The sequence below is a fragment of the Petaurus breviceps genome, unplaced genomic scaffold (genome assembly GCF_028583685.1).
Source record: "Petaurus breviceps papuanus isolate PSGF00001 unplaced genomic scaffold, PetGlider_PUasm1.0 185, whole genome shotgun sequence".
Lineage (NCBI taxonomy): Eukaryota > Metazoa > Chordata > Mammalia > Diprotodontia > Petauridae > Petaurus > Petaurus breviceps.
In genome coordinates, this window is record NW_027185797.1 from 38,827,538 (window position 1) to 38,838,564 (window position 11,027).

The window sequence follows — 11,027 nt, forward strand, 5'->3', positions numbered from 1 at the left end:
GTCCTTAGGGTGCAGCAGCAAAGCAGATGGTAACAAATCCTCTTTAATGTCATTTCCAAGGATAAAAAGCTATCCGTTTCTGCTATTGAACCATTTGTCAGGGCTGAGATCTTTGGTGATGGGAACTTCCTTTGCCTGGTCTTCAGTAGCTGTGGCTGCTAAGGAGGTGGGGGCTACAGCACCTGTCCATTGATGGCAAATGGTTGGTAGTTGGAGTTGATTATTGCCTTTTCTCCTCCCCTCCCCCCACTGAAATTATTTGGCATATCTTTATATTTAATTTTCTATGTCCACATTGTTTCCCCCAAATAAAATATAAGCTTCTGTGTGCAAGGAGTATTTTTTCTTTGTATCCCCAACATGTAGAAGGGTGGTAGGCTCATCATCCACGTCATGCCTACTAACCAAGGCTGTATCCTGGGCCCTCTTCTTCCTTTGTACTATCTCACTTGGTGACCTCATTAACTTCCATAGGTTTAATTATCATCTCTATGTAGATGACTCCCAGATCCATCCATCCATCCATCCATCCATCCATCCATCCATCCCTCCATCCATCTATCCATCCATCCATCTATCTCTATCTATCTATCTATCTATCTATCTATCTATCTATCTATCTATCTATCTATCTAGTCTCTTTTCTGAGCTTTAGCATCAACTGGCTTTTGGCCATCTCAAACTGGATGGCTCCTGTAGCATATAAATTTTAACACATATAAAATATAACTTGCATCTCTCCCATCCCCTCCAACTCTCCCTCATTCCTAATTTCCCTATTATTATCCAGGAGACCACTCCTCTTTCCCCTGCCCTAGTCACCCAGGTTCCTGCCCCATGTGTCATTTTTGACTCCTAATTCCCACTAACCCTACATGTCAAATTGTGGTGTTTCTGCCCCCACAAGATCTCCTGGATATATCCTCTTTCTCTCCACTCACATAGTTCCTGTCCCGTGCTTTCCTTACCTCTTGCCTGGACTATTTTAATAGTTTCCTAATTGATCTCCTTGCCTCAAGTCTCTTTCCATTCCAATCAAGCCTCCACAAGTTGCCAATGTGACTTTATTAAAGCAATCTGATCATGTCAACTCACTCTTCTCCCATTCAACAAACTTCAATGGCTCCCTATGCCACCCCACCCAAGAACAAAACCAAACTCCTCTGTTTGAAATTTAAGACCATTTCCACCTTTCTGCCTTTCCAGTTTTCTTATACACTGCTCCCTCCACACACTTTGTCCAGCCATACTGATATACTGATTTTTCACACATCACTCCACCTCTATGTCAAAATAGAATGTTGTCCTTTCTCACCTCCTAGAATTCCTGCCTTCCTTCAAGCCTCAGCTTAAACACCTTATATCCTGAGAGGTCTTTTGTCCATGGCAGGGTTACCAGTTCCTCCGAAAAGACCTTGATTTGTATGTCTTGTATAAAGTTCTGTGTGTAAATGCCATGTAAGCTCCCTGATGATAAGAACTGTTTCTCTTTTGTGTTCGTATTCCCAGCACTTTACAAATGCTGGCACTTAGTAGTTGGATATAATCAAATTGAATTCATGGGGAATCCAGGCTTGGGCATTGATAAGAAAAGGTGGTAGCTGTAAGGACCTGTCTAAACCCTATGCTCACATATACGGATGCAGCTAGATGGCACATGGACAGAGCACTTCTGAAGCCAGGAAGACCTGAATTCAAATCCAGACTCAGACACTCACTAACTGTGAATACTTAACTTCTGCCTGCCTCAGTTTCTCCATCTGTAAAATGGAAAAAGCAATATAACCTTCCTACTAGGGTTGTTGTATCAAAGGAGATATTAATGGTGAAATGCTTGACTCAGAGCATAAGCATTATGTAATTGTTATTATTATTGTGAGTACTACAAAGCAAGAGGAAAAAGCTCACAGAAGATAGGAGCTGGCTCAGCTCAAGCTTGGAGTGCCATCTGGAGGCAGAAATAGAGATTACATCCTAAGTAACTTCCTTTCCCACCCCAGGAGGAGGTAAGCGGGGCTCCTGAGAACAAGTTCAATAAAATAAGTTGCATGGTCCAGCCCAGAGTCTTCAGGTACCCCAAAGTATGGAGACTTTGTTGATTGCTTTGAAATGATCTAGTTCAACAGTATCTACTCATCTGTATTTGAACCAGGTCTGCCATTCCATTGGTATAGGAAATGGCCAACATGGAGATTTCCTCTTCAAATGTTAATAGGCACCTTTTCTGCAAGGTACAGGGTCAGAGAATTACCTGGAGCCCTGAGAAATGAATCAATCTATGAATACATGAGCATTTATTGAGTACTTACTATATGCCAGGCACCGTGCTAATTGAAGAGGATACAATGGGTTGGAGGGAGGTCTTGAACCCAGGTCTTGATGCTGAGGCTGGCCATCTATCCAATGTATCAGACTGTTCACAAACCATCCATTTTTTCCTGGCTGATGCCCATAACTGTAATATCATTGTAGATAGAGATGTAGCCTCTCCCAGCCCACATGTGGAAAGTTCCATGCTGCTTTTTAAGTTAGCGCAAGAAATCTCACTGTATGTAGTAGCACCTCTAAACTGGAAAAGAAAGAGGAAGGACAGGACTTGTGGAAACTTGAGCAGTGAATGCCCACTAGGGATCCTTTAGGTATCTCCAATGTCGCCTGGTGCTTCTCTGAGTCCCTGGGTTCTGATTACTCATGCTTAAAAGCTAACAGTCCATAATGCTTTGTAGGTGAGTTTTCCCACATGTCCTGGTGGCATCAACATCTCCTCCTGATACTGGTCTCAAGCTCCAGATACCTAAGAGAATTGGAATTCACTTACTCCTACATCCCAGTCATAGAAAATGCCACCTAAAATCTCCATGTGGCTAACCTCCATTCTATCTACACCTGCTTCTTTTATCCCCTCCTCCTCCTCTTTCTGCCTCCTGGGTATGTGGCTCACCTTGTTGTAGAAAGCAGGAGATCAGTCTGGCTGGGATAGCAGGAGGTAGAAGTTGCCTCAGTCTAGTGCAGATGGAAGCCAAGTCCATCCCCTTGACACTTCCTGAAGGAACAAATCATCAGGAGATTGAAGTTGTGCATGGTCAGATGGAACATCTTTTCACTTGAAGCTGGAGATCAGGCAGGTGCAGAAGGATGTGGAAATCTCCTGTGTACATGACATTTGTAAAGCACTATATAAATATATTAAAGCACTATACATATGTTAGATATTATCATCATGTATGTGGGACCTTTCTTTCTACCTTCCATCATCTTTTATGAAGTCTTTTCTCCTTGCCCACCTTGGAGACCCATGAAGAATTAAAGTGGAAGGTGAGATGGCATTACAGAAGCCCACCAGTGACCAGGATGCCTCCTGATTGGCTGAGGAATTAGAATTCCCTAGAGCCCTTGAAAGGGGAGAAATGCAGGGGTGATGCTGTGCAAAGCAAAATGACATGGATCTTTGAAAGAGATGGGAGATACTGGGGGAAATATAGGTAATGTCAAAAAACAAAAAAAAATCAATAAATCTATTTTTTTAAATAGATTTTTTCCCAGATTTTTTTGTGTCTCCTTTGAATTATCTCTCTTGGATCTACTTTCCAGGTCAGTTGTTTTTCCAATGATAAAAAACATTTTACATTTGAATTGCTGTCTTTCTAATTTCCTAATATATTTCCCACTCCTCTCTCAGAAAACCATAACAAAGAATGAGAAAGAGGAAAAAGCAGTTGAAGAAAACATAAAATACATGGACCAAATAGAATGTTATAGGCAATGGCCGTTATTTCTTTTTTTAATGAATTAATTTTTAATTTGCCCTTAGTTCTTGAGAAGTCCAGGCAACTCACCTGTAAAATGAAGGAATGAGACTGCAAGTTTTCACGATTCCCTTCCACCTCTAAAGCTGTTCATGGAACCCCCTTGTGGTGATACATAGCGTATTCATTCAAGAATGTTTTTCTATGTCTGGATTTTGGTTCATGTATGAGCAGCCTATGGATGTCTCTGGATTAGTATTATTTTTTTGTGGCAGGAATAGGGAAGATGTTGAAGAGGGTATTTTTTTTTAACTTTTCCTACTGATAATTCCTTTCAGATAATAATAGCTTTTATCTCAAATGAGATATTTGTAAAGCACATAGCCTGGCACATAGCAGGTGTTTTATTTAATAAATACTTGTTCTCTCCCCTCTTTAAAATTTCCAAAACACTTTACAAATGTTATCTCACTCAACAACCCTGTGAAGCAGGAGTTATTATTGTCCCCATTTGTAATGGCAAGCATAGAAGTAGTTAACACCTTGCTTCAGTTATTGAGTTAACACCTTGTTTCAGCGATTTAATTAACACAAAAGTAGTTAACACTTTGTTTCAGTTCATGATTGTATCAAGTATTAAGATCCAGAATTTGTGAATCTCACAACTTGTGAACCCTAGAACTTGTGAACTCCTACAACAGAAAGGGGAGGAGCTAATGACCATATATAAGGAGAGGCCCCAGCTGGAGACAGCAGAACTGAGAAGGGAGCTCTTGTGGTGAAGGAGAGAACTTGTGGTATCCCAGCACTCTATGTTTGTCTTGTTCTGTCTGAGTTGATGTTTGTTTGTGATACTTTGTACAGAAGCCCTGGGACCTTACTGGAAGCCCTGAAAGAGGATTTTTCTGGTTGTCTGTTTACAGAAGTCCTAGAAGAGGGTTTTTGAGGTCCTGGGACTTTACTGATGATACTGGACAAGGAACTGGGAGCTGCCTGCCTTTGAACCCAGGTGCCAGTTGTGTAAATTTGGGTAGGAGCTGGGACCATGGAAGAGGAACCATGGAAGTTGACAGCCAGTCTCCTGAGTCAAGATGACAAGATCTCTTCTTGGGTACCTGACTGAGATTATGATTTACTGTGACCTAGCGGTGGAGAACTTTGACCTTTGTACTTCTGTCTGTTAAGGAGACAAGCCTCCTTAAGGATGATTGAATTAAGGACTTACTAAATGATTGAGTTACTAAATGAATGTACTTTGTTTAAAAGTATGTGGCCATTTTAGTGATAAGTGGTTATGTCATAACATTGTGAATGCTGTACTTTGATTTCTGTGAATGTTTTGTCTTAGTTTGTTACTGAATAAATAAAGAGTTCACTGTACTGTGTAATCAGAACCTTGAAGCTGTTTACAGCAGCAGTCCTTTGGAAAGCTGCTAGTGCTTGGATTTTCACCATTTTACAAATGAGGAAACTGAGGCTGATGGAGATCTGAGACTCACAGAATAATAGAGGATCACAGAGCTGGATTAAGCAGGATTCAAACTCGGGTCCTACTGTTTCTGCATTTGACCTTCTATCCACTCCACTACAAAGCAGCCTCTTGAAATGGAAGCAGTTCTTGTGTTTCCAGAGGCAACTAGGTGGCGCCATAGTGGATAAAGCATTGGCCCTGGAGTCAGGGAGACCTGAGGTCAAATCTGGCTAGCTGTGTGACCATGGGCAAGTCACTTAATTGTTGCCTGCCTCAGTTTCCTCATCTGTAAAAGGTGGATGATAACAGCACCTGTTTCACAGGGTTGCTATGAGGATCAAAAGAGGTAATAAAGTGTTCAGCACAGTGTCTGGCACAAAATAAGTAATATATAAATGTCACTTATTACTATTATTACTATCCTTACTCCTCTGTGCTAAACCTACACCATCTTCTTCACAGGCTAAATGGTTCTATACTTTGGCATTAATGTCTGTCATGTTAAAAAGAAGAATGGATATTGAATCCTTGGAGCATGGGCAGGTTTTAAATTGTGTCCCCATGAGCAATGCATGACATTAGGAGCACCTCCTGGCACTGAGGAAGGAAGAAACATGCATTTATTGAGTACCTACTATGTGCTGGGCACTTTACAAATATCTCGTTGGCCCTCACTATAATTCTAGGAAAGAGGTGCTATTATTATCCTCAAAGGTTGGGGAAACTGAGGCAGACATTAAGTGATTTGCCCAGAGTTACACATTTAATAAATGTCTGAGGCCATATATGAACTCAATTCTTCCTGACTTCAGGCCCAGAACTCTACCCAGTGTGCAGCCTAGCTGCCTTTCAAACATAGTATTATGAATGACCTGGGCTTGCTCTCTCTTTCTCTCTTCTCTCTTCTCTCTTCTCTCTTCTCTCTTCTCTTTTCTTTTTTCTCTCTCTCTGTTTCTGTCTGTCTGTTTGTCTCTGAATTAAGTGATACAAGGAGGCAGATAGAGCCCTGTCTGTGCTCTATAAGTTGCCTGAATTAGGGGGATGGTCTTGTATCCTCAGGGAGAGAAAAGTAAGGGGGAATACCTGGAAGCTATTCTCTAGTCACTGCTGAAGAGGAAGAAAGAGAAAAATCTGAAGAATCTCCCACAAAGGGGAAGGATTATATGAAAATGAATGAAGAGAAGGTAGTGGGTAAATGCCTATGGCTACCTGTCTGGGCCAGGCCTCTATCTGGGAGTTGCTGTGTCCATTAAGAGAGGAACCATTTGCATCCAGGAAAGGCTATGCCCTGGACCATACCAGACCAAAAGCATAGCAGTGGCAGGTGAATGAAGTGGAGAAAAAGAGGTTGATGGAAAGTGGGAAGGGCCCAACATTTGACATGGTTCATGGTCTTCAATTAGAGGACCCTGTCCTTACTTCATTAAGATGGTTAGAAAGCTTAGAGAAGCAATCTGTATTTATAACCTTCATTTTCAATATATCCCTTGTCCTCCTCCTCCCCTCCCAGAAAGCTAGCACTCATAGAATAACAGAGAAGAAAACCACAAAGTTCAATGAAACTCATCTATACATCAAACAAGCCTGTCATCAAATGCAACATTCCACACCCATAGCCCCCATCTCTGCAAATAAGCCCTTAGGTCTTCACAAGGTTGGGCAACTCAGCTGTAGAAGGGAGAGGCTGGGCTGGATGAGCTCAGTGTCATCTACAATGAGCTTATGCTTGGTTCCCGCATACATTTCAAGGGTGCAAGCTCTTCAGTTCTGTGCTGCAGGTGGACAGACAGCCTCAGAGACTAGTAGTCAAAGGCTCAGTGGAGGCAGATGCTCCCTAACTGTTAGAGGTGACCTGTGGTTTGTGAGTCAATACAGAACTAACTGGGCTGAACATTGGATTGAATAACCAGGTGCTATAGAGAATAAGATATACTCAGAATGAATTAGCATAGAAAGGGAGAGGTGGGCAGTAAAGAACATCGTGCCTTCAGCATCTTCTCATTCTCAAGGGCAAGAGAATTCCCCTTCCTACCCACTAGTTGCCTAGGTTTGCTGGCAGCTCAGGGAAAATCGGATGAGGAATAGAATGATGGACAGAATTATTCCACTATTGTACCAGAGAGCACCATAAAACTACAGGAAAGGACCGTGTAGAGATGTGCTGGGGAATTTGTTTTTCATTGAATTGCTTAATGATGGGGGTGGAGGGTAGTAGGAAGGACAGGTTGGTTAAAAAATATTTGTAACTTGAAAAAAACTATAAAAAAGTCATGGCAAAGATATTGAACTCTCCAACCCAAGAATGTTTCCAAAGAGGGTTGACTCTGGTGACTGCCCAGTGCATGAAGAATGGAAATCATTTGAGGAAGAAACTGAGCATGAAGATTACCATGTTATTGCTCCATGAGTGGAATGTTGGTTGGTTGGTTGCTTGTTGTCCTTCGTTCTTGAAGAAGATCAAAATGACATCATTATACCAGAATCAAAGTTTCAGTTTGTCCAACTGTGGCTGATCAGACCAACATGAGCTCAGAATGTTCTACCACACATGGTCAGGCACAAATAGTCCATGTGAACATTTGGGGTGGATTCTCTAAATTTGCAAATCTTGAGTTTCTTTTGATCTACCTCAATTCTGCTTCCCTCACAGAGCACAGCACCTTCTCTGATGTGGGCACGTTGTGCTGAGCGGTCCTGTGCCAGTGTCTCCCATGTCACACAATCAATTCCAAAGTTCTTAAGAGAGACCATGAGAGTGTCCTTGTATCACTTCTTCTGACCACCATGTGAACACTTGCCCTGCATGAGTTCTCCATAAAATAGTCTTTTTGGCAAGTGTATGTTTTGCATTTGAATAACGTGACCAACCCATTGGAGTTGTGCTCTCTGAAGCAGAGTTTGAATGCTTGGCAGTTTAGTTTGAGAAAGGACCTTGGTGTCTGGTATCTCTTCCTAAGATCATTCAAATGAAAGCAATTCAGTTTCATGGCCTGGCTCTGGTAGACTGTCCAGGTGTCACAAGCATGCAACAACAAGGTCAGCACAATGGCTTTGTAGACCTTCGGGTTGGTAGGCAGCCTAATACCTCTTCTCTCCCACATTTTTCTTTGGAGCCTCCCAAATGCTGAGTTAGCATATGCCAATCTCATTATCAATGTGTGCGTCCCTGGAAAGTACACTACCTAGGTAAGTGAACTTATCCACAACATTCAAACTTCTCCATTTGCTGTAACTGATGGTTCCATGTATGAATGGTTTGGTGCTGGCTGATGGAGCACCCGTGTTTTCTTCATGTTAATTGTTTGGCCAAAATGAGCACAAGCAATAGACAATTGATCCATACTTTGTGGCATTTCAGCTTCAGAGAGATATTTTCTCAGAGAGGGAAAAACTTAGAAACCACCTGAAGGAAGCATTAGCTAATGGCACACTCTTAGAGTACTGAAGTCCATGGGCATCACCCATAGTGTTGGTACAGAAGACTGGGAAAATACAAATGTTTGTAGACTATAAGATTTAGAATGAAAGTTATCAGTGAATCATGGAAGTGTTTGAGATGCCCCAGGTTGTTTGCTAGTAAACTGGTAATCTTCAGTATTGGACGTGAGAAGTGGATCCCAACACATCACCATAGCAAAGAAAGACAGAGAAAATAGCCTTCATCTGCCCACCATAGTTATTATTCTAATCATTAGAACTGTTAGCTATGAAGAGAGCCATTACTGAGATGTTCCATGATACATATGGAGTTCAATTTCAAGTTTGGATTGACAAAAGCCACTGACCCATTTTGACCAGCCACCTTTTGGATCATGCCTCTTAAACTAGTGGCACTAGCCAACAAGTTCAGCATGCCCTTATTTTTTTTTTCATGTACAGCTTCCTTTTATTTTTTAATTAATTTATTTTTAATTTTCAACATTCACTTCCATAAGATTTTGAGTTTCAAATTATCTCCCCTTCTGTCTCCTCCGCTCTCCCCAAGATGGTGTGCAATCTGATATAGGCTCTATTTATACATTCACATTAGACATATTTTCACATTAGTCCTGATGTAAAGAAGAATTAGAACTAGTGGGAAGAACCACGAGAAAGAAGAAACAAACAAAACAACAAAGGAAAAGGAGCGCAAATAGTCTGCTTCCATCTGCATTCAGACTCCACAATTCTTTCTCTCAATGTCGATAGCATTTTTCTTTTTTTTTTTTTATAAGCAATCGGGGTTAAGTAACTTGCTCAAGGTTACACGGCCAGTTATTTCTGGGTGTGGCGCTGAGTATCCGAGCCCGGACTTGATCCAGGTCATCTGACACTGGAGCCGGTGCTCTCACTCGCTGAGCCACCTGGCCGCCCCTGAATAGCATTTTTCATCATGAGTCTTTTGGAGTTGTTTTAGATCCTTGCATTGCTGAGAAGAGCTAAGTCTATCAAAGTCAGTCTTCACGCAATGTGGCTCTGTACAATATTCTCCTGGTTTTTCTCATTTTACTCAGCATCAGTTCATATAAGTCTTTCCAGGATTTTCTCAAGTCCACCTGCTCATCATTTCTTATAGCACAATAATATTCCATTACATTTATATAACAACTCATTCAGCCGTTTCCTAATTGATGGGCGGCCCCTCAACTTCCAATTCTTGGCCACCACAAAAATATAAATGTTATAAATATTTTTGTACATGTGGGTCCTTTTCCCAATTTTATGATCTCTTTGAGATACAGACCTAGAAGTGGTATTACTGGTCAAAGGGTATGCAGATTTTTATAGCCCTTTGAGCATAATTCCAAATTGTTCTCCAGAATGATTGGATCAGTTCACAACTCCACCAACAATGCATTAGTATTGAAATTTCCCCACATCTCCAACATTTATAATTTTCCTGTTGTTATGTTAGCCAATATGATAGGTGTGATGTGATACCTCAGAGTTGTTTTGATTTTCATTTCTTATATAATTGTGATTTAGAGAATTTTTTCATATGACTATAGATGGTTTTAATTTCTTCATCTGAATACTACCTGCTTATATCCTTTTATCCGTTTATTAATTTGGGAATGACTTGTATTCTTATAAAATTGACATCTTAGAAATGAAGTCTTTATCAGAGACACTGGTTATAAAAATTCTTTCCCAGTTTTTTGCTTCCCTTCTAATCTTGGTTGCGTTAGCTTTGTTTTTGCAAAACCTTTTCAATTTAATGTAATCAAAATCATCCATTTTGCATTTCATAATGTTCTCTATCTCTTGTTTGGTCATAAATTCTTCCATTCTCCACAAATCTGACAGATAAACTACTCCTTGCTTTCCCAATTTTCTTATAGTATCAGTCTTGATATCTAAATCATGTACCCATCTTGACTTTATTTTGGTATAGGGTATAAGATATTGACCTATGCCTAGTTTTTGTCATACCATTTAACAGTTTTCCCAGCATCAACATGCCCTTATATGCCAGCAAAGATTAACTGAGATGCCCTGTCCCATGGACATCTTGAATCAGAAATTATGATAATACCTAAAGGAAGATAGGTATAAGAACCGTGCCTTGTGATTTTTACCTATATAGGGAAATTCTGAGAAGACTGGGATTGATCCTGTATCATTTATTTATTGATCCTATTTACAATCTATTGATTTTGTCCTGTAACTGCTTTTGTCCTATAATTGCTTAAGTCATGGTTCTTTGTCTCTGAACTTAGTTCGGAATTCAACTGCTCTGTAATGAGTGAATTTTAGAAATCCAGTTCTCCTGCTAATCACTGTTCTACTCGGGCCTCTTTGGGGATGCTTGTCAACACAAGGAATTCAGG